Genomic DNA, 27,589 nt, shown 5'->3' on the forward strand with positions numbered 1-27,589 from the left:
ACGGGGGCCGATGTGCAAGATGTGTGAGATGTATGAAAAAAAATGATGGGACTATCCCTAGGGCCTGATGGGGAATGACCCTAGGGACCTGGGAACATGGAGCACAATTCCAGATACAAAGGCTTTGAGTAGTATAACAGGGAGATAGCTCTGTATTTTTGAAATTAGTGGACCAAAGTTTATGAACGTAGGGCCCACAGAATACATTGAATATGCATATAAGAAACTTTAGGAAGGACAGAAAGGTTATGGAAACGAGTAGTGGACATTGGGTAGTTTTGCCTGCCTAGTAAACGTCTGCAGTCTCCCAGGGCTGTAGAGCATGTGGCAACTCTCTGTGAATGTACGAAAGATGCTCCTTTCAGCCAGATGATCCAATCTAGGGTACCTGATTTGGAGACTGGAATACATCCTACCATCATCCTCTCAGTTCACCACTCAGCTTGTGCCTTTGTGCCCTGATCATGTACAACTGTATGCATACTTTCCCCACACTCTTTCTCCATGACGTTCAGGTGGGTGGACTGCAGCCTACCCCAGATATGGGGTGGATAGTGAACCAACTCTTGGCTACATTCCCACAACTGATAATCCCAATGGAAAGAGACTCTTATTTTCCACAGAGAAATAGAATCTTATTGGCCTGACTTTGAGGAACATGCTTACTCCTGCACCCATCCCTGTAGCCAGCAGTATGATCTCCTATTTAGGCATGTGTCATGGGCTGAATTGTCTCCCCTCCCTACAAATTCATATGTTGAAGTCCTAATCCCCTAGTACCTCAGAATGTGACTGTATTTTGAGATATAAGGCCATTAAGGAGGTAATTAAGGTAAAATGAAGTCATATGGGTGGGCTCTAACCCAGTCTGACTGGTGTCCTTATAAGAAGAGGTTAAGATGCAGACATGCACAGTGGGAAGACCGTATGAAGACACAGGGAGAAGACAGTCATCTGCAAACCAAGAGAAGAGGCCTCAAAAGAAACCAACCTTGCTGACACCTTGATCTTGGACTTCTAGCCTCCAGAATTATGAGAAAATAAATTTCTGTTGTTTAAGATGCCTAGTCTGTGGCACTTTGTTATGACAACCCTAGGAAACCTATACAGCATTGTTCTTATTAAATGACTCAATTTTTATAAAATGATACCAAACTAATCTATACTGTCTGCTTAGATATATGTCTGTCTTTAACAAGTGACATAAGCTAGCCCCACAATGATTACCCACTTGAACTTGAGGCCCACCCACCATTTAGCAGAAATTTAGCTGAACAGAATTTATGAAGGGAAGTTTGCTTAAAGGCCTTCACGTTTATCAATTTCATAGATATTCTAAAGTTTACCTCTGAACAAGCTCCATCCTTTGGTAAGCTGGATCCTCTGCTGTATAATGTTGGTTTAGCATTAGATTGTGCTTTTTGCTGGGGTGTCATCAGCATAGACTAAAGAATATTCTAGAAGAGCCTCAAGAAGTACATTTGTGTGTCTACTGAAAGTTTGCTACTGAAAACATGCATGAGATTTTTGCTAGGAGGACCCTAGGGAGAAATTTCTAATTTAAGTACCAAGGATATCTGTTCTTCTCATGATCAATTAATCCAGAAGATTTAACTTAGTTTTAATTTTTGCAAGCATGACTAGAAGGTTGGGTAATAGTTCTTAAACTTAATGTGCAAAAGAATCCCCCGAGGAACTAATTCTGAAATTCTTCTTGAGAGTGAGTAGGGAAATGTAACAAAATATCCAATTTAGAGTAAGCTTGATCTGATCAAAAAACTTTCAGCTGTTCCTTTGTGTACTTTTCAATTCCTATTAGGTAAAATTGCTTAGGTCCCATCTCCCTTTATTTTCCTTCCTAGGATGGTACCTGGGTACATGAAGAGGCTTAGGTGTCTCCATGGTAGTGGGTGGAGGGGCCCCTGTTCTTGAGTTATCACTGGTTTTGGACCCTTGTTCTCTACTTTGCCTCCCATCTAGCCCTCTGACCAGGCCACCCAGTTCCACCTTCTACTGTGGTGTCACCTTGCCCTACCCAGCATAGTAGTCCCCACATCAGTCTGGCTGGCTCTCAACTCAGACACCCACACATCATGGGTCTTGAAGGAGGATCAGAAGTACTAATCCGGATAATTCTCTAACAACATGGTCTGCTTTTCTTGTTAGGCTGAGTGGCTCTATGTTGGTTATCTCCTCCTTGAATCCCAAAGGAAGAAAATGGAGCAAAGGTCCCTTCTCGTTGAGGTTTCTTCCCTTATATGACACAAATAACCCTCTCTAGGCAAAAATCCGAGCGGGGCATATCAGGAGACATAAGACTGAACACTTGAATCTCATTTTTCTTTCCCTTCTGTTCCCTATACTTCCCCAAGCCGGAAATGGGGAGGTTTTTGTTTTTCTTTACCTACATTTTGATCTCTTTCTACAACTGAACAAGAGATTTCCTGCCATTGCATTCACAGGTGGAAATGGAATTTTCTCAGCACTAAGAACTCAGTAGGCCTGGGTGTTCCCGGATTGGTTGATACACTAAAGGAGGAAATAAGAGCATTTGAGAAATCCTTTCTTTTTAAAAAATGCGTGGCTCTAAGCTTATTGACTTTCTGCTAAATCCTATTCTGTATGTGAGATGCTGAATAGTACATCAGTCTTTATTTTTGTTTTTCTCTCCTCACCACATTTCCCCAAGTAGATGGATGCTCTAGGACATGTACTTGGAAATGCAAAACAAATAAAGCACATTAATAATTTAAAAACTGTCTCCAATATATACTGCTATATTATAAATTATAATAAAAGATAGATATCAGAAACTAAGGAAAACAGGGCCTTAAAGGAGAGAAGAAAAAGTAAACAGTAAAGTCCAGGTGCTCAAAACTGATTTTTTGGGTCCTAAAGGCATAGATACTGAGAAAAAATAGTTGGTATCTGGGCCATATTTTGGGTGCCCCTAATTTGGGGCATCTATTGGTACATATGAATTACTTTGAAAATTAGATGTGGATTATGCTATGAGCTGGTTGTCTTTGGTAACGGATTCAAGAGTTGAGTTCAAGTATTTCTAAGAGTATTAGTATTCCAAGTAATCCACATTTTCTTTGCTTCAAGTTTTTTTCTTCGTTTTTACAACCTTTGATAAAGCCATTCTCATGTCTTTCTTGCTGACCTCAAAGGAATGTGGTGGGGAAAAAAATTGAAGAAGAATAGAGATCCATTTAGAATGTTGAGATACTAAATGGATTACATCCTTTATTGTTACATATCAAGAATGGACAACTTTCTTATTCTGTATCCTTCATAATAGAATCCTTACAAGCTGGAGTCCAGTTATAGACTTTGAAAAGAAGTATGTTTTCCTATCTCATTTCACATTTCCTCACTTCTTGTTTTGATCGGGATTGAGAAGGACTTAGAAACGCACAGTCATTAGGCAGGGCAGTAGGAGAGTCCTGGCGTGTGATATCAGGTGACAGACGATTCCATATGGTGGCCAAACCTCAAAAAGAGAAAGTAGAGCACTTTAAAGAGTAACAGGAAAGATTTCAGAGCAGGATGATTTCATTACGGGGCTTTATGATTTAGGCTTCTTTAGCAAGCACACATTGACACAAGATCTTGGAAGATTTTGTGTCAATGTGTGCTTGCTTGTAACAAACTATAGTTGGTTACAGGCTCCCTCATTTCCCTGTTTTCTTCCCGAAAAGAATCCCTGTTTTGACAAGAGGTTGTTACCAGCCTTAAATTCCATCTTTACCATGAAAGTAAGATGTGGTTTTCAAAGTAAGATGTGGTTTTCATTCCTTTTGCAATCCACACACCGATGTGGCACTCTACCCTAATCTCCATTTCCCTCTCCAAAATCCTATCCTTTTCCTCTCCACATCATAGCCTTTTTTTCCTGAGTACTTTTGTAGCAATAGGTACATACCATCACTTTTTTTTTTTTTGGTTGAGAAAATACTGTAATAAAGGTAGGCCATTGAATATATTTTGGTGGTGTGGTTTGTAAGTGAGAAATTTTTTAAAAGATGCCTTTCTTGATGAATCCATTAGTGTTGTCTTGATTGAAAAAATGGGATGCCAGGGTGGAGTCTTCTTTTCTTCCAAGCACCTCTGATCCCAGTGTACAAATAATGTTTATATTCCAGTTCACAGGAAAAAAAAAGGAACGTGAAAATATTTCATTGAAAGCTGACAGCTTTAACGAACTTTAAAGGTTAACCCTGGTGCTAGTTAGCATATCTATTCATGTCTCCATCAGTCTATTGAATTACTCAGTTGAACATGCACACAAAAGCAAAACTTGAAAAAAAATACCCAGAAAGCCAACATTAATAATTCATAAATACTGGAGGCTGCTGACTGACAATTTTCCCCCTACTGTGCTGAAGTCTGTTAAGAACTGAATCCTGATAGCTCCTAAGTTACTTTAGAAACTCCATGAGCAACCCTGTCCAGGAATGTTAATGTTTCCGTAAGTGGTTCGCTGCCGAAACATATTGTGGATTTTCCTCCCCTCGAGCACTTGTTCGTGTTCCTTTGGATTAGTATAAGGTACAGCTTTTCATGAGATGTTTAACTGACAGTTTTTATATTTGAATTTCACAAGCATCTGCAGACCATAAAAAACTCCAAATTCAGCCATAATCCTCTGTTACAAAGTAAATCGGCATTTTTTAACAGATTCCAGATACCAGTTATAGCATTAATGAGGATATACAATCACGTTGTCTGCTTGGGCAGGATTAGAAGTGATGCTGCTCCTGACAGGGCTGGCCTGCCTCAAAATTCATTGTCCTCCTTCCTCCACATACATACAACTGTGCTTTATCAAACCCTCCCATTAAAAATAGAAGCTATCAACATCTTCAGGTGTTAGCCATTTTCCCAGGGAAATAAGGGATAAATACTACCACTGTTGCCTGACAATAAGTTGATTTCAAGCTCTTGTATAAAAAGAATAAAAATTCAGGCTTGATGCTATTAAAAGATGTAGCAAAGAGCTCCCGCAGAGGCCTGACGAGAAGGGGACTCGGCAGGCTCTCCACCTGGTACCAATTGCTTTTCTCACCTGGGTTTGCTTCCGAAGGGGTTCCAAGGCTGTCGTCTCCCCAGCTCATGGTCAGAACTTCTACCACTTGTCAGTGATGAAACTCCCTTTTATGTTTTTCCACTCAGAGTTTTTATTGTCATGCCTGCCCTTTGGAAAAAGCAATGGAGGTATGTGGATGAGGGTGTCTTCTCAGACTTGGGAAATGGTTATTTTGACATGAGGTTTTCTGTTGGTTCTCACAAGCCAGCTTCTGAACATGAAACTAGGGTGGTGTTCCAACGTTAAAAACCTTTACTTGACTTCCTAAATTGCAGTCTTAGTAATCGGTTTATATTAGGGATAGTTAGAGACATAACTCAACCTCTGCCCTTGGTAGCGACAAGCTTGTTTCCATTTCCCTTAAATTGTAGTTAACGGCAACAACTGAAAACTATTACGCTATCTAAAGTCCTTCCTCACTAAAATCTTAGACTCATGAACTGCCACTAAAGGTTTAGGTTTCAAGAAGATTTATAAGTTATAGAGTAGAAACTCAGGTATAATTGATCAATGTAAGGCAGTGGTTTCCCTATTAAGTAATAAATAAAGCCCCAAACACATATTGAGCACCTTTCCTCGATGAAGAACTTCACCAGCTACAATTAATGTATTAGTCATTTGGGATAGATGTAGTCTGAAATCCTACACTGCTGATTAATAACTATGCAAGTTTGGACAAACTGCCTAAAACTTTTGAGCCTCTGTTTGCTCATCTGCAAATTGGGGGTAATAGTATTTACCTAATAGGGTTGCAGTATGGGTTAAATAAGATGATGTAGATGAAACATCTAGCAGAATTAACAGTAAATCTCATTTCCTTTCCCTTACATTTGAATCAGAACAATCTTCTTTGTCTGTGTGTGTGTGTTTCTTTAGTATAATCCTGTGAGGAAGAAGAAGCAGACGTCAATAACTTCTATTTTGCAAATGAAGAAATCCAGGCACGATCAAGTTACATGACCTGCCCATGTAGGTCATGGTATACCGTTTCTTGGATTTTCTTGTCACTGTCTATGACCCTCAAAGACCCATAAGACAAGTGGGTCAATCATTATTTCTCAGCTTGATAACATTTTAGAAAAATTTCACTTTAAAATCCAGAATTTTCCTGTGTCCAGTGCACATTTAAAAAATAATCTATTTGCTTTTATTTTCCTTTGAGGATTTGAGGCAGCTTATAACACAGCAAACCAAAGTAAACTTGACAAAAAAGAAATAAAATATCAGGATCAAATAAAAAGAGAGCATAATTATACACATCATAAGGCTCAAACCTTGTTGCCATAGCTGGCTTGTGAATTTGGCTCTGAGCCATCATGAAATTCCTTGAGGGCAGTGAGTGATGTAATAGACAATGACCTTAGTCACATTTTTGTAACTTATAAAACACTAAATTTCAGGGCTATATGATGACATTTGATAAAAACTGAAGGTAAACATTACTCTCTTAGGAACAACCCTAATGCATGCCAAATATGTAACTTTCTGGTAGTTCAGCTCACTTCAAGGTATAAGTACCTAGCGAAGTTAATAGACTGCATAACGATTTCTTAAAATGGTTTCTCTGTATTACAGTTATTTTGCAAAAATCTCATTAACTTTCTGTCCCAAATTTATAAAATGTATATAAAAAATACAGAGCAATATAAATACTAAGTAATTTTTCTCTCCACTCTCCATTTCTTCCCTTTCCCATAAGCAGTATTAATAGTTGGTGTGTATTAGTCTATTCCACAGTAGAGAATGCTAAAAATGCTAGGTATAATGCTTTAAAAAAATCCTTTTTTATAAAAGATATACAACTGAGCTGGGGTTAAAGTTAACATCAATTTTAGACAAACTTTTCCAAAAACTGAAAAAGAGGAAACACTGGGCCCTATATTTTTCATCTGGCCAACATACACTGTCGATACCTAATTGGCCAAAGAAAACAAAACATATAAAATTATAAATCAATGTCTTGAACATAGATGCAAAAATCCTAAGCAAAAATATTTAAATAGTAAGTTAATGACGTATGGAAAGGCTAATACATCACAACTAAGTTGTTTATTCAAAAAAATATAAGATTAACTTAACATTTGGAAATACTTGAAATTAAATTAATTAACCAAATAAAGAAAAAAATCATACTTACCTCAATAGTGACAGAAAAAGTATTTGATAACATTAAAAAATGGTTCATGATAGAAAACTTTGATAGTAACTAGCAAACCAATGATAAAGAACATTCTCAGCCTGATGAAGAGTATTACTATAGATTGAACGTTTGTGTGCCCCCCAGATTCATGTGTTGAAATCTTAATGCCCAATGTGATGGTATTAGGAAATGAGGCCTTTGAGAAGTGATTAATACCTTTGTAAAAGAGGCTCAGGAGAGTTCCCTTGCCCCTTCCACCATATGAAGACACAGCAAGAAGTTGGCAGTCTATATAACCCATAAGAGGGCCTCCACCAGAATCTGACTGTGCTGGCACCCTGAACTTGGACTCTCAGCCTCCAGAACCTCCAGAGAAGTAAATTTCTATTGTTTATAAGTTACCCAGTCTGGGGTATGCTGTAATAGCAGCCTGAATGAACTAAGCAGGTATTCTATAAAATACTTAGAGTCAACATCATACTTAGTGGTGAGATGTTGAAAGCTTTCTCTCTTATATCAGGAACAACACTGGATCCTAGCTCCTGAAAGTAATCAAGGAAAAGAAATAAAATATATTTGAAAATGATGAAACAAAATTTTCATTGTTCACTGATGACATGAATGTGAACATGGAAAATTCGAAAGAATTAACAAAAAGTTAAAGAGTGAATTTAGCAAGAAACTGGGTAAAATACCAATACCCAGATATCACTTGTTTTTCTCTATACTAACAAAGCAATTAGGAAATAAAGTAAAAAACACATTATTTATAGTTGCATCAAGTAACATCAGATAACTAGAATAAATCTACTGGGATACGTGAGAATCCTCTACACTGAAAACTAACTTTATTGAAAGACACTGAAGAAGACCAAAATAATAAAAGGATAAACCATGTTCTTATATGAGAAATCTCAATATTAAAAAGACATTAGTTCTTCCCATATGGATTTATAGATTCAATGCAATTTCAGATTTGTTTATCTGTTATCTATCTCCTCCACCCATCTGTCTGTCACAGAAAATGGCATGCTGATTCTGTAATGTATATGAAAATGCAAAGGGGTAAGAAGAGCATTTGATCTTGAAGAAGAGGAACAAAGTTGCAGGACTAAACAAGCAGATAGCAAGATTTATCATAAAGCTCTTATAACTAAGATAGTGTGATATTAATATAAAGATAGACTGATTAATGAAGCAGTACAGAGTCCAAAAAGTGACCCATCTATATAAGATCACTTGATTTATGAAAAAGATTATACTGCAGTACTGTGGGGGAAACAATGGTCCTTTCAATAAATGGTACTGAGTCCATGAGATATACATATTTAGAAAAAGAATCTTATTTAGAAGAAGACCTACATCACTGTAGGTCTTACCCTGCAGGGGGAAAAAAAGACCTATTATTGGATAGGTCTAAATAGGGAAGGTAAGACAATAATAGTTGTAGGAAATACTATGGGGACTGTAGGAACTGGAGCTTCTTAGCAGTATTTAGAATTCACCAAAGAGATGCAACCCCTTCTCAAGACTGTCCAAAGTAGGGGAGAGAGAGACAGAGACAGAGAGAGATAGAAAGACAGAGAGATTGAGAATACCTGGCTGGACCTCGCAAAAAGGAAACTTTGAAATGGAGCAGAGCAGGGTATGGTAGACAAATGGATCCGAGCTGAGAGCAAACAAGAAAAACTGAAAGCAAAAGAAACAAAATATGCCAGACACAATCATGGAGTTCAGAAACAAGCATGAGTTCAGAAATAGGAGATGAAGCGCAAGTCAGGAGATGGGAAGATATAAAAGACAGTCATGGCATCAAATGGCCCATTTTATTGAGGTCCAGCTGTATTCAGGTAGAGACTGATCAGGTATAGGAATTCCACCTCAGGTTTCATGGGGGCTTCCCTCCTGCCTGCTCTGCTTCTTGAGTTGGATTGGTTAGAGTGGACAAATGCTAAGAGGAAATAATAGTTAATGATTTCTTAAAATGCCAGTCCGCTTTATTATTGTTTGGATGAATCTAGTCTATATGAGTCAGAAAAGCTCATGGATGGAATAGGATAATTATTAAAAAAATAAGTTAAAAGTAAGTTATTGTGTTTAACCCTCCAGTTACTTATTTAAAAAAATAATTTAGTTGACTTTAAGTTTCCTTAATATCAATAATGCTAATTGTGCAAAACAATCTCACTACCAGTTTATTCTTTTGGCAAAATTGCTTTTTACACATTTAAACGGTCCTTTCACTTACGAGGAAGTGCATAAAAATTGTAAAACGTTGCTGCCTGTTGAGCTTTACCTCTACTTTTACAGTAGTGAGAACCCAGCCCTGCATGAGTAAATTTTCTAAATGTGTTTTTATTTCCACTCAAGATTTCTGGAGCCTGGAGTTCTTTCAGTCTTTCAAAGTCCCATGCTTTGAAATTCTCACTTTTGCAGAAAGCCTTCCCATTTTGTCTGAATTAGGTACAAACTTTTCAGACCAGAGAAACCCTGTGCCTTTTCAAAATTCTACATTTTTCGAAACTCTTCCCCTGCTACAAGTAGCAAGACACAGATATTTACTAGATCATTCTCAATATTAGCATAAGGAAAAAAATATGATACAAAGTCCCAGAAAACCTGCAACAGTAGAGTTTCCTAACAGGGTAACAAATTTTTTTAAAATTCAAAGATAAAATATTCTTCTTTCCCAGTAAGTAGAGGCTACCCTGACGTTTTCAGTCACTCTGGGGGAAAATCAAACCATTGACACACGTTCAGCCGCAAGCATCCTTGGATAAGTTACATCTTACCATCGTCCCGTTTCTTCTCACGTAGTCTAGACAACACATTATGACTTAGACCTCAAGACTCCCTAACAGTGTGGCTCCTAAAAGTACAGAGAGAACAGCAGAAAACATCTTTCCCCACATTCTCTATTACTTCCTGGACACACATTACTCAACACCGGCTAACTAACAAAGGTAGGGAAATATACAATCTGGAATAGGTCTTAAGGTGGTGTTGTCTCCTTTGTCTGTCATCTTTAATGTGCTGGAATATCTGGCATCAGGCCTAGAAAATGGAGATTTACATCCCCTTCTTTGGAAGCTCTCTCTCCTCTTGGTATGGATACTCATCAGTAAGCAAATGCTCTTCAGCTCAGTTTAGCGCAGAGGGACCTAGACTGAACCCCTCCATCACACCAGCTTTCTCCTCAGGTATTTGTATTAATGTGTTCCTTCCTCTACCAGTCCTCTCTGAGGAGACTTCTACCTCCCTAGTAGTGTTTTCAGGGGACAGAAATTAACCCTCATCAGTCTTCAGTCCAACATAGTAGTATTTAGATATTTTCGTGTCTGTTAGCTCACTAGATTCATTTGTTTGTTCAATAAATATTTACTGAGCTTCTACCCGGCCCTCTTACAGGTCAATAAGCAATGCAGAACTCTTCCTTTTGTGGAACAGCCAACCTAGTGGATCCTGCAAATGTCCTGTGAGATGGCTTCAGACAGTCAGCATGCTAGGATGTAAGGAAGAAGAAGCATAGAGAACCAGACTAGCACATGCAGACTTCCTGTTCTCAAAGCTCTCATTATTACCCTCTGGGTCCGCTTTTCTCACTGTTAGGCTGTGTGCTTTGCTTCTTATATTCCCAGAAACATCGGGCTTAATTGTAGGTGCTGTGGGAATACGTTTAAGAAATTAGCAAAAGACCATAACGGAAATGACTCACTTGGTAGAAATCCATGTCAGTAGTGTATCTGGAATGATCCCTGTTACTAGCTTGGAGTACAAACGCAATTACCTCACTTTTATTTATTCAGTGTATTGCTTGAGCACCCACCTGCCCTCAGTGACAGGAAGTCCCCTTATTCCCCAAGGCCTCCCCCAACCACCCTCCTTGGGCAGGAACACTAGGGACTTGGTTCATAGAAGATCGGTCCTGCTGCAAAAAGCCAGGAAGTGAGCAAAAATCAGGAAGTGTGACCAGTCCACTAATGCCATGGCTTGGATCTCTGCCATGTGAGCTTACAGGTGGTCCTGCACATTCTGATGGCTGGAAATTTGTTCATGGTTGCTACAATACTCCTATTGATTCAGCTCTTTTCTTCCCATCACCCCAGCAGCATGCCCCTGAACTCTGAGGACACTTTTCTTTTAGATCACACTTACATGCTCAGCCATTTCCCCTAATGCTTAGCACAGTGCCAGGTGGGCCACGCTGGAGAAAAACCCAGCCCCAGCCTCCTGAGGTGCTGGAATAAGTCTTCCCCATGGAGCCTGGTTTGCTCCCCCTGCATGGGGCCACCTCGGCCCATCCCAACAAGGGATCTCCCCATTGCACATAAAGGGGAAAGGCAAATGTTGCTAAGCAACAAACACCCATTTAACGTACCTACACCTACACACAAACTTTCACTGGCAAGGATTGCCTGTTTGCCTTAAATTTTCATAATTTAGAGGGTCTTTTAAATCCTTCTCTACAACGAAGCAGTATCCTCCAAGGGACTGTTCTTGGCTACGCAGTAAATTGGCACCTTAGTGCCACTTAGTATTCCAATACTAATTTTTTATAAAGAAAAGTCTGCTTCGAGACTGTGGCTATTGAGTGAGACCAGGTAATCATTATTCAGGGCTTGAGTGCTCATGGGGGGAGGAGAGTTAATCAGCCATTTGCATCTCCCCCAGTATCTGGTAGTTTTACCCAGCATTAGAATTTTTTAAAAAATTTGTAACACGTGACTGCAAAGCATTAATATCTGAATATATGAAGGATGCCAGTGGTCAAGAAATAAACAGTGTAGTAGAAAAATGGGCATTTCACACAAAGGAAATCTAAATAGCTAATAAGCCTTATTAGTAATCTTGGAAATTCACATGAGAACTACGAGATCAATTTCACACCCACCAAATGGGTAAAAAATAGAAATTGGACAAAACTGAATGCTGATGGGGTGTGGAGGAATGGAGATGGCCAGTGGGAGAGCAAGTCACCTCAGCACCTTGGGGCGACAGTGGCGCTCACCGGCCACCGCGTTGTTCAGGTGGCCCCTCACATCAGCTGGTCTGTGAGTTGTGGTGCATTCATCCAAAAGGCGTCTGCGGCAGGGGATGAGCGAGACCTTTCTGGGACTGGGTGGTGAGAGCAGCCCAGAGCCCTAAAGGAGGCCGCATGCCACCAATATCAACGAATCTCAAAAACCTCCCCAGCCCCCATGCCTCAGGGGGGTGAGCCTGGGGAGAAGCTAGTGCTTTTCCAACTGTAATGGGTGTGGTCGGCAGCCTCACGTCTGCTGCAGTGATTCTGCCCCTTGGCAGTCATGGCCCCGGCCATCCCTCGCAGTCTGAGTGGGGCCAACCTGTGTAATGACATAGGTGACCTTGGAGGCACAGAGACTTCCTCCTGGCTCTCTTGGACGACTTGCTGTGGTGCCCCAGCTGCCGTGTTGTAAGGACACTCGAATTGTCCCATGGGTTGGCGAGGCCCCGTGATGAGGAGCTGTAACCTCCGGCCACGCCAGCATTAACCTACCAGGCAGTGAGTGGGCCCTCCCATCCCTTTGGCAAGCCTTGGCCAAATCTTACTACAGCCTTAGGAAGGACTGAGCTGGAGCCGTTCATCGAAGCTGCTCCCTGACCCTCAGAAATGGTGTGAGATCATAAATGTTTACTGTTTTTAGCATCTGAGTTTTGGAGTGATTTCTTATGTAGCTATAGGTAATTGAGAAACCTTGTCAAATGCAGATTTTCTAACAATCCGCTCCCAAAAGCCTTCGGGGCACTTTAATAAGATCCAGGTGATGCCAGTGGGCGGGCACGTGGTCGGCCCTTAATGAGCAGGACGATTCGGCTCCACCCCGCGCTACGTTGATAGCCAGTAAAGCAAAACAGTGCAGCGTCAGCAGCCTCCTGGGTGAAGAAGGGGTCAGAGCAGCCAGGCGGCGAGGACGGATGAGCACAGGCCCGCACACTGGCGGTGACTAACCGTGAGTTCCAAGCCTGACGGGGAAGGATGGGTGGTGGACTCCCAAAGGTGCTGTGAGCCTGGAGCCTCCTGATGAGTTCTGGTTCCATTTAATTCACAGTTTGCTCAGTGGACTCCAGAAGGTTCTGTGCGTTCTGGTTCTGTTAAATTCAGAGTTTGCTCAGTGGACTCCGGAAGGTTCTGTGTGTTCTGGTTCTGTTAAATTCAGAGTTTGCTCAGTGGACTCCGGAAGGTTCTGTGCGTTCTGGTTCTGTTAAATTCAGAGTTTGCTCAGTGGACTCTGGAAGGTTCTGTGCGTTCTGGTTCTGTTAAATTCAGAGTTTGATCAGTGGACTCCGGAAGGTTCTGTGCGTTCTGGTTCTGTTTAATTCAGTTTGTTCCGGAGGCTCCGGAAGGTTCTGTGAGTTCTGGTTCTGTTTAATGCAGAGTTTGATCAGTGAACTCTGGAAGGTTTTGTGCATTCTGGCTCCATTTAATTGGGAGTTTGTTCCAGGGACTCTGGAAGGTTCTGTGCATTTTGGTTCTGTTTAATTCAGAGTTTGTTCCACGGATTCCAGAAAGTTCTGTGCACTCTGGTTCCATTTAATTCTGAGTTTGCTCTGTGGACTCCAGAAGGTTCTGTGAGTTCTGGTTACATTTAACCCAGCATTTGCATTTTAATAACTGAAACAGTCCAACACAGGTGTCCGTGGTTGGGTGGGTCTCCCAGGTAGCTTTCTTCCACATGGCAGCTCAGGAACCCAGGTTGCTTACAGTATAAAGGCTTCACCATCCTCCAAGGTCTTGGAGTTCATCAGATCTCTGCATCCGGCCACTAGATCCCTGATTGACCCATGTTTCATTGGCTAGAACTCAGTTAAATGGCTCCACTTAACAACTTATTATTTACTTTTATTCAAACTTTAAAAAATTTGAGTTGATTTTTTTAAAAGCCTTCTATTGGAAAATTTAAAGATATATATATCTGAATTTGTATCTGAATATATATATATATTCATTTTTCATATATATATATATTCTGAAAAGTCAAAAGAAGTTGAATAGTTAGTGTTGACAATGAAACTAAATATAATCCTTGACTCTTACTCAGCCTTTAAATTGTTAGTATGAGCTGAGGGAAAGGAAAAAAACTCAACAAACTCCAAACTGGTTCCAAGAATGGCTTTCCTTTTTAGCCAGTGTTACATTTTTCACAGGATGGGGGAAAAAGCTTTAGTGGTTGCCTACTGTTCTCGAGTAATACTTTTTAGTAATGCAAGAGCTTAGTTGGCTGGATAACTTGATTACTCTGGAGGGCATGCTATTAGCAGAATGGGAAGGAATCAAAAGAAAAAAATAATTTACATTAAGGCCACAGACATGCCATACAATACAATTACTTAAGGTTTTATATCCAAAAAGCTATTATACTGTTCCCCCTGTTCTTTTAGCACTGTGGTATTCTGGTAAGGGGCTTTATAAGAGGCAATAAATGGATGCTAGCCCAGAAAAAACCCAAGAGATTGTTTTGTGAATGAAAAAGTCCTGATGCTGGGAATAGGTCCATATGGATTTTTCTTTTTAGCTCTTTCCAATGAATTGTAGTTATCCATGGCTAAGCAGTTTACTTCTTTTTACTTTAGTTTTCATGTGGAAATGATCATTCTGGTTTTTATCACAGAAATGTTATATGCATAAAGGAGATAATCCATGTGCAGTGCTTTTGTATACCTGAGAGAAAAATGCAGCGTCCTTCCAAATCATTACCTGGAATCTCACTAAGCGTTATTCACCTGTTAGTAGAAATTGTTATGAGGAAAGAGCATCTCGGAGTAGATATTAGTCATGACAAGTTAGGTTATGCTATAGTAATGAATTAGTCCCTACATCTTAGTGGCTTATTAATTAAATAATATTAAGTTATTTAAATATTTAAATTTAAAAATGGATTTGTCATTCATTCAGTATATCCTACATGGATAGCCTACATGCATCTACAGTGGAAGGGCTTTGCTCCAAACTCTCACTCAGATCTAGGCTGAAGGAGCCGCACCATCTTGTGTGGCTGCCATCTCAAAAATATGATTTCCAGGATCTCCCTGAGAGAGGGAAAGAGAAAGCATAGAGCACCACACCTGCTCTTAAAGAGTCTTGACCAGAAGTGGCACAAGTCATTCTCACTCACCAGCCAGTCATGTGATTCCATTGACCTGCAAGAGGCCTGGAAAGTGTAGTCCCAGGTGCCTAGGAAGAAGCAGAGAACCACAGGTGGGTAAACAATGCAGTCTTAACGATACTTCACTGGGAATCAGTAATTGAAATATGCAAAGGAGCTCATCAAAAGGAAGCCATTTACAAATTAGGTGAAGCTTTATAACTTATCTCAGTTACTTCATCAGAGTCGTGTTTTAGTATTATTTCATTCTTCTTTGGGTGGGGGGCCAACCAAAAATTCCTGGGTTTAAGATGAGGCATCAGCATAGACACAAATTCTAACCTCAAGTATACGACTCTTGAGCTTTTCTCCGAGAATATATCAGACCGTGATCCTCCGCTTCCATCAGGAGATTCTTAAATAGTCCATTTCTCCTTCTAGAAACCTGCTGTTGTGTTCTGGCTACAGAGAACAACACCAAGGCCAAGTAGGATCTTGAAATTCAAAATAAAGACATCTGGTTCGAGTTTGCTGAATTGAATCGAATCCTCCATTAAATTAGGCACACGTCTTAAAGAGATACTTTCTGTAAAAGTGCCCAGCACAGTTCCTGGCATGTCTATAGTAGATGCTCAATAAACGAACGTGTACTTCCTTTGCAAAGGAAGTAAAAATCATACTGGTTTCTACGCTATTTGTGAATATATTTAGTGAGATTTTTCAGGTAATGATCTCCTTCCTCTTCTTATACATCTAACCAGTTTTACAGTTATGAAGCTATTAGAACTTCTACTCAAAGGTAGGACTTTATTATAAGCCATGCAGTGGAGATAATAGCAGTGAAAAAAACAGCCGAAGTTCTCATTTGTGCTCTTGTGTTGTAGCGGTGGGGCAGCCATGGGGACAGAGAGCAAACAAATCAAGGAACAAGAAAACTGTCAAGGGGGCCAGTGAGTGAGAGGAAGAGCAGAAGGAGAAGTGGTCCTATAGGCTACAGCAGCCCACTAGGCGTCTGTCTGGCTTGTGCACGCGTCCTGTGGTTAAATTGTTTGTGGGTGGAAACTGAAGGAGCTGCTTAGAAAGCAGAATTTTGTGGGACCTGGAGACCCAAGCTTTTCTGTTTGAGTCAGACAGTGGGGGGAGATATAGAGCAGGGAGAGGGGCATCCACCATGGAGTTGCCACAGCACAACAAGGTTCTGTGACATAGAGTGTGTAGGGAACACAGAGCTGCACTGGAGCCTGGAGAAAAGGACGTTTGGGGACATCCAGAGACAGTAACTTTGGGAGAGACATCAACATTTTTACAGTGGAAGAGGCCCAGCGGGTCAGAAGAGAGATGCTCTGCAGCAGGTTTGAGTTGTCAACTGCCAGATTCAGAAAAAAAAAGTGACAACTCCCACCCAGAAATAATAGGATGAAAAACAGAAGAAAACTTTGAAAAGAGAGATGAAAGTCTAGGGAAAAATAGGTCATTAAATATTAGGGTGGTCCCATTGTCCTCAAAGCCTAAGTAAAAGCCATGGGGAACTTCAAGTTACACTGATGAGGCCTTGCTTGAAGTGTTTAGAAAGTTAAGGGATATTGATTTCCCTTTGGGAATTCATTCAGTGATTTCTTTCCCATTGGATGGACATGTTTTGTTCAAACAGCTGGGCTGCTTGGAATTTTTATTAGTCATACTTTCAAACCCAAAAGCTATAGTTTATTATATTTAAGTTCTCCTAACACAAATGCTGGCCAGAGTTAATGAAAGGCAGGTTGGACTACACCCTGTAGTGACATTTCTGGGATAATAAGATGGCTCCAGTGTCCCCTAAATATTTTCTCTTTCCCATTGTCTGAAATGGCACGATGGCGGGGCAGTTGACCTGTTACGATTGAACCACAGTTGCCCACAGTGATAACTGCGCGTTAATGTGCCTTGTATTAGCTTCCTTACTTTTTCTATCCCACTTTTGCAGTTCTCAACTAGGGCTTCTTGAGATCAACTCCCAAATAAACCACTTGCGTGAAAATCCTAGTCTCGTTGTCACTTTTGGGGAAACCTCAACTAAAGACAGCAATCACAGCTAAATGTACTGAGGGTAGTAAGGGTGAGCTAGGTGCCAGCTACTATACAATTCTCGTCTAACTGCTAAAACAACCCTATGAGGTAAGTTTTTTTAATCATTATTATCCCCATTTTATGCAGGAGGAAAACAAGGCAGAGTAGTAAGGTAACTTGCTTTTGGTCACCGAGCTAGTAAATGGCAGAGCCTGGAACCCTCACTTCACTGCCGTCCCTCTTTCATCAACTTCTGATCAATTTTGTTCCTTTCGGCATCCCGTAAGGAAAATATTTAATCTCTGTCATCCTACTTTCTAAAAATTGCCTCCCCCCCCACTTCCTTCCTCATCATAATATATAATAATATGGTGCTGTTTTTATAAAATTCCCCTAATCTGAGGACTTCTGTGGAAGCATACATTACTACTGATGATAGTAACAGACCACAGGCTTCACCAACATCTTAATGTTCCTCACATTTACCAAGGGATGGCTCGATTGATGTATTTCCCCACAAAGACCTTGAGACTAGTCTGCCTCTGTGTGAGAAGCTGAAGCTTTGAACCCAAGGCTTGCTCTTTGGAGAGTGATGACCGTGAGGAGGGGAATATGTGTGATGCATTTCGATTGCAACGCCTGTGGGTCTTTACTGCGGTTCCTATTTTTGCTTTTTGGGTGCAATCCCAAAATAGCCTACTTTCCTTCATCACCCAATTTGGTTTCTTCTCTCACAGCCCCTAGGGCAACGCTGTTATGTCTATCTGTCGTGGCAAAGTGATACCAGCCGGCCTGGCATGGAAATGTCTGTCTTGGACTTAGTATGATTGCAATAGAAACACTCTTAAAGAAGCTTAAAATATATTTATTATACCGATTCAGGTCATAGAGGTGGGCTTCGTGATTTCTCTTTCCTCTCTTTACATATATTGTTCACTTCTGCTTCTGTGTTTTGATTACCTCTCTTTCTGTCTACTGCCTTTTCTGGTCATTCATCTATTTGTCCATGATGGTGACCTCAGTGCCCATATCAGCTTCCTATAGCTAAATGAATTGGTTCTGTTTCCCAGTTCCTGGGAGAGAGGGTATGATTTGCCCAACTGGAGCCAAGAGCACATCCCTACTACAACCAGTTGGTGGGGATGCTGCTGTTTACTCAGCGGGAGTTGCCAGTCTCAGAAGATTCTCTGTGGCAGCAAAACTGAACTTCCATGTTGGCTAAAATGGTTTAATTTTACATACGTGTATAACGATTATATACATTAAATGCCAACAGGTTCCCCAAATTGTGCCATAAATATTATCTCATTTAATCCTCACAGTGACCCTGCGGTGTAATTATCCCCATTGTATAGGCAGGGAGCCTGAGGGTCTGCGACTTTCCCGAGGTGAGAGGGCTAGTGTTGAGTTTCATAAGGGAGCTCACGTCTGTCTCCAAACCTAGTGCCCTTTCTCTATGGGCAAAGCTGAGTAGAAGGACTTGTTAGAAAACCATTTTAAACGCAAGAAGCATACTTGGCAGATGTCACCACTCTCCCGTGAAGGAAGGAATGGAGTGCAGGGAGCACATTTTAATTTTGTCACTAGATCATCAGCCCAGCCCAGCGAAAGGGAAGCCTGCCTGCTGATACATAATGATGTTTCAAGATGGTGAGCAAGAAAGCCCTGTCCGTTCTGGGGCGGAGGACCCTGGGGCCAAGGCTCAGAGAGCAATGAGGGGAGAATTAGTGAATCATGAAGGCTTTGGAGCGAGGATGAGCACTAGTGCCAGGCATTACAGTGAAAGGCGGCAGAGTGGGCTGCAGAGAGCTCGGGAGCATTAGGAAAATGATCACACGGGCCTTAAATGAGGCTCTGCGGAGTGGAGCGGGGCAGCCCTCCCACAAGGATTTGCGGGCATCCTCCCAACTTGCAGGAGCCAGCCTGTGGAGCTTGTTCGTTCACTCATAGATATTGCCTCCGTGACTCTGGACTATCCCTGAGGTCCTGGACAAATTGCTTAAATGTGTGATGTTTCTTTTTTTCTTCTTTCTCTTCAGTTTTATTGAGATACCGTTGAAATGTGTGCCGTTTCCTTTTCCTCTTTTAGTTGTGGTATGCACTGCCCCCTCCCCTCTGTCTTTCCCTCCTCCAGCCTGCCTTCCTCAGACGCCACTTGTGAACACTCTAGAGTTGTGTTTTGTTATTCCTTATTCCAATAGAATTATGATACTGTGTATTCTCACAACATACATTGTCCCATTCCCAGGAGACTAGGGTAGAAGCATTAGGGGAAAAGTGTTAGTGTAGGGAAAATACACTAATTCATACACTGTTAATTACTGACAACTGCTTTATTTGCTCACCAGTCAGGGGTTTTGCTAATTCCCAAGTTTCCTCGTGACCCAGTGTCTTAACCCAAATGAATGCTACTTTGGTGGAGGACAGCCCTGGCTGTCATTGACAGAACCTGTGCATTCCCAGTTCCTACTTGAGGAAGGTTTACTTCTGGCTTCAGTAGCTTCAGGCTCAGTAAGAACCAAGTGATCAGAGAAAAAGTTCTCTAAAAAGCACAGCAAGCACCATGCAGGAGCATATAAATGGAGCCAGGTTGGGAGCAAGGGACTAATTTATTGAGCATCCACTATGAGCCAGGCACCCTGGAGATCGCTTCCTTGTACATAATTCCCACCCTTTTTGTTTTATATTTTGATCTTTTTTTTTCTTTATTAAAGATATGTGCACAAGGGAGAGTGTGCTCTTAGGAATCCTGCAACATGCCTGGGTTTTCTGGGAGGGGGAGGACTTAAAGCTTTGTTTTTCTCCTGAGGTGAAAAGTAAAGGCTGAGGGAGATAGATAACACAGCTTCCTTATAATATTTGCAATTATATAATTTCTATTAAACAGAGCCCTTGGATTAAGATGAACAACAATGACAACACATAGCTAATACGCATGTGACTAGCACTGTTCTAGGTCCTTGACTCATATAAGTTCATTTAACCTGGAGAGCACTCCAGTGAAATACATATTATTATCATTTTACAAATGAGGGCATTAAAATAGATAAGTGATCATCTCCAGGTGCACAGCTAGTAAGTGGTGAAACCAGTATTTCTCTGTAGATAGTTAAGCCTCTGGAATCCACATTCTTAACCATTACATTCTTATCAAACATCTGAAGCAAGTTATACACACACTGTGAAAAGAGAATTATATAGAGAGGGTGGAAACATACCAAGAGGTCACATCATTAGGTTGCAGGTATAGTCCAAGCTTTGTGAATCAGTAGCTATATGGCCTTGGGCACTTCCTGCTCTAAGCCTCAACCTCCTCATTGGTCAAATGAACACGGAAGTGTTAGTTATTTCCCATATTGCTTGGTATTTATGGTCTCATTATTTCTGGCCTCAATTCTTACTATGCCTTGGACATATATTAGGGATTCTAAATAGTATACCTTATATTGCGGGATAAAATTTGGACAAAATTGAAAGCATGGGATATTATCAAATAGAATAAAATATGTTCTGTAGACATCACATTAACCTGCCTTTGTTGTTATAGGATTAATTAGAGAATAATTGCACACACTCAAATTAAAACACAAGACAACAAGAAGTCGGGAGCTGCATCAGAAAAACCCGACTCAGTAAGGAAATTTTTTGGCTCACGTAACCCTGAGTCAAAGGAAGGAGGAGCTTCTGAATTAGCTGATCCAGTGGCTCAGCCATGTCATCCAGGGCCCAGCTTCTTTCTTTCTGCTCTAGTGTCCAAACCATCAGCTTCATCCTAAGGGTGTTTTCCTTTGTGGTCTTAGGATGTTTATCAGAAGCACTTAGGTCAAACACTGCCAATTCTTATCTACAGCTATAGACAGAGAGACACTGCAGGAAACTCTTCTAGAAGCCAGAGGAGGGACTCTGTCACAGCCGTCTCATTGGCCTGCCGTTGTATCACATGCCCATTCCCCTTCCATCAGCAGCAAGGGGTATGGGAGGTCTCTGATCAGGCTACACTGTTGTTTCTCAGCCCTCAGGGCTCATTAGTATCACATGGGAAGCTTTTTCAAAGTATCAATACTAATACCTGGGCCCCTCCCAGGCCCAAGTGGGGCCTGGCTATCAGGAGGTTTTAAGTGCTCTCAGGTGATTTTAATGCAAAGTCGATTTGAGAAGCATGGGCCCATGCTTATTAGACTTCATCCATTAAGCTGGAGATTGGGGCAACATCTGCTGGGTCAAAAGTCCTGAGTATAAAATGGTCCTGGGTTCAGAAGAAAATTAGGGCTTTATTAAGAAAATGGAAATGGGAAATGGCTGCTTGGGAGGCATTAAATATTATTCACTCTAAAAGAAATTTGCTAGTCACTGTTTTTAAACTTTACAGGAGCATGCTTATTTAATCCTCATAACAACATGATGAGCAAACCATAATATTCACCAGTGTGTAATTGTAGCATCTTGTTTGCTGCCAGTATCTGTTCGGTTTGGTTAATGCTTGAACTGTACCAGTTGATAAATATTTTTAATATTACCTATGCCATAGAGTAGAATGGCTTCATAGTTTGTTTTCCAAATTGAAACACTTTTGAGAGTGAAAAGGAATATTCTATTTTTAAGGATATGACTCCAGGACATTAAGAGTAAACTGGGACCGTCCTGGGCAAACCAACATACGTCATCACTCTACCTACAAGGTATTATGTATAGTATAGAATTTGGCTTTGTTTGAAGAAAGGTCTGGCCTTTGTCTTGACTTCTAGAATGTAATCTGTGTCATACCTGATAGGCATGTCTTTGCTTAGGCCAGATTCTGACCACACTGGATCTTAAGATGTGGATGTCCACACCTGAGAGTTTTAGGGTGGGGCTGGCCACACCAGAAAGACCAGCTATGTATTTAGAGTGGAGACTTTGGGTAACTGGGTATCTGTTGACCTAGAGACTGAGTTCAACCACGTGGGCAATCAAATCATGCCTATGTAATGAAGTAACAATAGAAACTGAATACTGGTGCTCAGGCACACTTTCTTGATTGGCAGTACTCCATGCGTATTGCCATGCATCAATACTGGGAGGGTAAAGTGTCCTGAGGACAACAGCAGCTTCCTGTTGGGAACCCTCCCAGACTCTGTCCTATGCATCTCTTCCTTTGGCTGATGTTGATCTGTATCCTTTTCCTGTAATAAACCATAACTGTGAGTGTAATAACTTTCAGTGAGTGCTGGGAGTCCTCTTAGTGAATTGGAAAGCTGAGGGTACTTTTGGAAGTCTTCCAAACTTCCCATTGGTGTCAGAGGGGAGGGCTGTCTTAGGGACTTTGCCCTCAAACCTCACAGTTTGGTTAATTCTGGGTGTATTATCAGGCCTCTTTAGGAGGCTAAGTAACATGCCCAGTATCTCAAAACTAATGAAGGATGGAGCTGGTTTTCACTCCCCAGAAATGACTACTTCTACGATATTTCAGTGTTGCTTTTATACTTTTTTTTCTGCCTCTAATTGCTCGTGTTAAATTCTTTCTGTTAAAATAACTGATTTTTTTTCTTTCTTTTGATGACTGGAACTAGATTGATACAACAGTTTTGACATTCAAATACTTTCTTTTTATTAAAAAATACCTCAAATTTATAGGAGACTCTCAACTATAAATACAATAAAATATCTAGACTCTTCGAGTGAGGAAGTGGTGAAAGTGGCAACAAAATAGCTCTTAGAGCTCATGAATCAATGTTTGACTTAGTTGAGTGCATGGTCTTTCCTGGGGCTGTCAGAGGCTTAAAGGAATCAATTGCTCCAAGTCCTGGTTTTGCAAAGCATCTTTCCATTCCTGGGCATTTTGTAACAGGCTGAAGCCAGTGAGGCTCAAGGTGCAGAGTGTGAAAAGAAAGCAGCACATGCACAGCTCCCTTACCTTTCCTTTCTCATCTGGTTTCTGAGACTACTGATTTGATTCAGTAAAGGGACACACTTATGTACCAAGGTAAAATTGGGAAAGTGAGGCCATATACAGTATTTGTTTCATTAATACTCAGTCCATAGATCTAACTGTGAATGTGAAACTGCAAAGAGAAAACACCTCACTTCAGAATAAATGCCCTGGACATGATACAGCTAGCAGGTGGGGATCATATACTATTTCTAGTTTATAAAAATTTAAATGTGAGAGATTAATGTAGCCAAATGGTAGTTCCTGCTGCCTCACTTTCTGCTTTAGAATATAGTGCATTAATAGAAAATTTGAGGTATAGTAAGGCAATCAGAAAATGACTGGCACTGGAAAGATAGTTTATTACTCACAATTCCCAAGAGGAGGTAGCTTGCCACACCACAGGGAGTTGTATTAGGGTTCTCCAGATGAGCAGAGAAACAACCAATAGTGTGTGTGTGTGTGTGTATGTGTGTGTGTATATATATGTATATGTATATGTATACATACATATATATACATACATACATACACACGCACACATACATCTACATCTATACCTATATCTATCTATAATAAAGAGATTTATTATATGGAATTGGCTCACATGATTACGGAGGCTGAGAAATCCCAAGATGATATGTAGTTGGCAAGCTGGAGACCCAGGAGAGCTGATGTAGTTCCAGTCCAAAAGCCAGCTGACTTGAGATCCAAGAATTAATGTGTCAGTTCAAGTCCAAAGGCAGGAAAAGACCAATGTACCAGCTCAATCAGGCAGGCAGGAGGAGTTCCCCCTTCCCTGTGTGTGTGTGTCGGGGGGGGGGGTCAGGCTTTTTGTGCAATATAGGTCTTCAACTGATTGGATGAGATCCACCCATATGAGGGGAGGGCCATCTGTTTTACTCAGTCTACTGATTCAAATGCTGATCTTATCCAGTAACACCCTCACAGACACACCCAGCATAATGTTTGGCCAAATATCTGAGCACCCTGTGGCTTAGTCAAATTGACACACAAAATTAGTCATCACTGCTGGTCACATTGGAAAATTACTGGGCTTGGTCATAAGGCAGAAAGAGAGGAAAAGACTGTGGTCAGGAGCCTTCATTGTGGTTTCCTTGGGAAGGAACACGTGAGGCAGGGGAAGCATGCTTGGGATTGACTAGTTTGAATAATTTCAGCGGGCTCTGGGGCATAGGGCTGTGCCTAATTGTCTGGAACTTGCCTCTAGAGTGCAGAGTGATTTGGGCAGGTATGTAGTGGCCCAGAGTGCAAGAGTCAGATAAGGAAGGTGGTTGGGGGTGCAGACTTTGGATTGATTGGCTTGTATTTGAAAAGCATATCCCCAAGAAGGGGACTCCTCCTAAGGAGGGGAGATGGGGAGGGAGGCAGGGGGCTAGGGCAAGGTGATTTAGGCATATTTGGGTTGTCCAGTACAAGGAATATCTAGCATGTAGACCTAGAAAAGATGTTAAAGCATCAAGTTTACAGAAGCTAAACATATGGTTAATTCAGCCCCATGGTGCACAGCCTGTCTAATTCCTACTGTAGGAGCTGGCACCCAGTCACAGGCATTCTCTCTCTAACCAAAGCTGAGTCGCAAGCATCCCCACTCCCAACTGACAGACTTATGGGTGCACAAGCACGTAGAATAGGACAGTAGAAAATGCTTGGGTTTTGGAGCCAAGAGCTCTTGTAAGTGAATACTGGCCCTTTTGCTTATTAACAGAGTACATTTAAGCAAGTTATTTAATCTCCCTAAGGATTGATTTTTTAAAAATATCTGCAAGGTGGACAATGGAATCTACATCAGGGTTTTGGTGAAGATTTGAGATAATGAATACAATGAGTCTATCAAATAGTAAGCACTTATGTTAATTAGGGTATTTTTGTCTTTATTAATATTAGGATACAGATAGTTGAGGGTCCCGAAATGAGATCTGCGTTCATGGGACTTTAGTATTCAGAAAAACTCAAAATATCTGGAACTATTAGTAGATTTGTTCTAGTGAAATTTATGAGTCAAATAAGCTTATTTTAATTCATCTATTGGCAGCTAGAATACGTCTTTGAGTAATGCTTGCATTAATCATACGCAGTGGTATATTGTCTGATCTCTTGCATATTTATGTCCTTTCTTTTTGTCTCCTTTAGATTTGATAAAAAAGAAAAAAACCTGAGTTGAAGCACCATCTCTCAAAATTTAGTAGTCTTTGCTTTGCTGTCTTTTTTCATTTAGTATTACAGAGAAAGCAAACGTCTATCTGATTTTTGCTCCTTTGTATGTGTACATCTGTTTGTGCACGGTAGCTATTCCTATGTATCCATGTGCACACAGGCTGAATTAGGGATATTTTAAATGGGAAAAAAATGTTGGTGTATGTCCAGGTGTTGGTATATGTCTAGGTATGGTATCTTCTCATTAAATTTTCTTTTCTTTCTTTTTTTTTTTTTTGGCAAAGTATTTCCATCTTCAAAATCAGTTTTTTCAGGTAAAATAGTTTTCTTCCATTATTCCTATAATTGTTTAATTCCTTTAAGCTTCAGTACTGTCTCCATATTTTATTCTTCTTAGATGTCCTTTGCAGCTTGACTCCCCTATATTTGTCTTCCATGTCTCTTAGATTTTTCTAACCATTTAAATCTTTTTTAATGCTTTCCCTGAGTTTGGGAAGAATCCAGAGTTGATTACTGCTTTACAAATTTGATTTCTGAAAAAACTAACTTGTCAGCCTGCATTAACTTTACTGTTTGTTATTTGTGCTTTTTACCTCCATGTCTGATACAGTTTCATAGAAACAGGTCCTTCTGACTCCTATTGTAAACACATATGGAGGTTCTAAAGCACTTTCTTGTTCCTTGCAATAAATTTATTATTTTATAGGAAGACATTGGCTCTGAATTCTCATGGTGATCCTTTTCTTTTGAACAACTGTGTATTTTTTAATATATGCTTTGTACTTTTTTTGGTTAGTTGTTGCCTTTTGCAGAGGAATACTTTAGCTTGTCAGGGATTGAGAATTGGGAAGCGTTCTGTCAGACATGGGCATGATGCATAGTTTGAAATTTTTATGCCCACATGAAGGGTAAAGGACAGTATTTGGTTTCATTTTGCCAGTTCAGAGATCCTTCAGCCTGCGGGGAATGCGGATAGAGTAGAAGCCAGAGCCAGAGTTAGAGAAGAAAGTCGGAGCTAGTTATACTTGGGAAGTTCGCCCAGAGTTTCTGTTTTGTGTTTGGCATGCAGTCACCATTTTTCTAGGGTAGTGCCCCTGCTATCATCTGGCAAATCTGCACTGTTTAAAATCCAATGGTTTCATTACTTCTACTCTTCACTAACGTGGTCATCAGGACCAGTTTCAACAAGGAGTGCCACCACAGGGTCCTGGTGAGGCATGGCCTCCCGTATGAGAAGTGCTTTTGCTGACACTGGTGGGATGCAGATTTCTCCTTCCTGATCTCTCCTGCTCCTTATTATCCCGCCTCCTTCTTCATTTCCAGCCCTCACAACCTCCAAGTTAGGCTACAAGTCAGTACCTTGCTATATAAAACCGGAAAGAATAAGACTGCTGAGAGGAGCAGCTGGGCCCAGAGTTCAGGTACATGGGGAGTTTGCTTGTTTTTTTGTTGGTTTTACTTTTAGGACGTTTCCCTGCGCCTCCTCTCGGGCATTCAGTATTAGAATTTCTGGGGGAGGAGGTAAGAATCTGTATTTTTAAAAAGCCTCCTAAGTGATTGAAATGCAGCTGGCCCTTGGACTTCTGACAGTTATTTGCAAATCATGAGTCTGAGAAAAAGGCCTGAAAAAAATGTGCCAGTGTGTCTTTCTAAGGTTTTCTGAGCACCTACTTTATGCAGATTGCTTCGCTTTCTGCCACTGTGTAGGATAAAAAGAAGCAGAAGGGGAGGGAAGTACAACATAATTAGGCAGAAACTGTTCACATTTACCCAGCGCTCACCACACCCCAGGCACTTCACTTAGCACTTTCCACACGTTAGCTGCAATGGTCCTCACAGTCACCCTAGGATTCGGAAGCTCTTATTTTCCTTCTTCTACCAATAGGGAAACAGAGGCTTAAAAAAGGTTAAGGAGCTCGTCAGTGTCACACAGGTAGCAAGTGGCAGGGCTGGAATCTGAACATGTGAAGTTCAGCTGCATTTTAAATAAGTTCTGTTGCCTCCCACAAAAGGAGATAGCGGACAGCGTCGTTGGTCTGTGGCTAGGCCGAGTGGGAGTTCAGACTCTAAATGCTATGTGTGTTCAAGCGGCCATACACCCCAAGTCCGGGGGTGGGAGTTGG

Source organism: Mesoplodon densirostris, chromosome 6 (assembly GCF_025265405.1).
Source record: "Mesoplodon densirostris isolate mMesDen1 chromosome 6, mMesDen1 primary haplotype, whole genome shotgun sequence".
Taxonomy (NCBI): domain Eukaryota; kingdom Metazoa; phylum Chordata; class Mammalia; order Artiodactyla; family Ziphiidae; genus Mesoplodon; species Mesoplodon densirostris.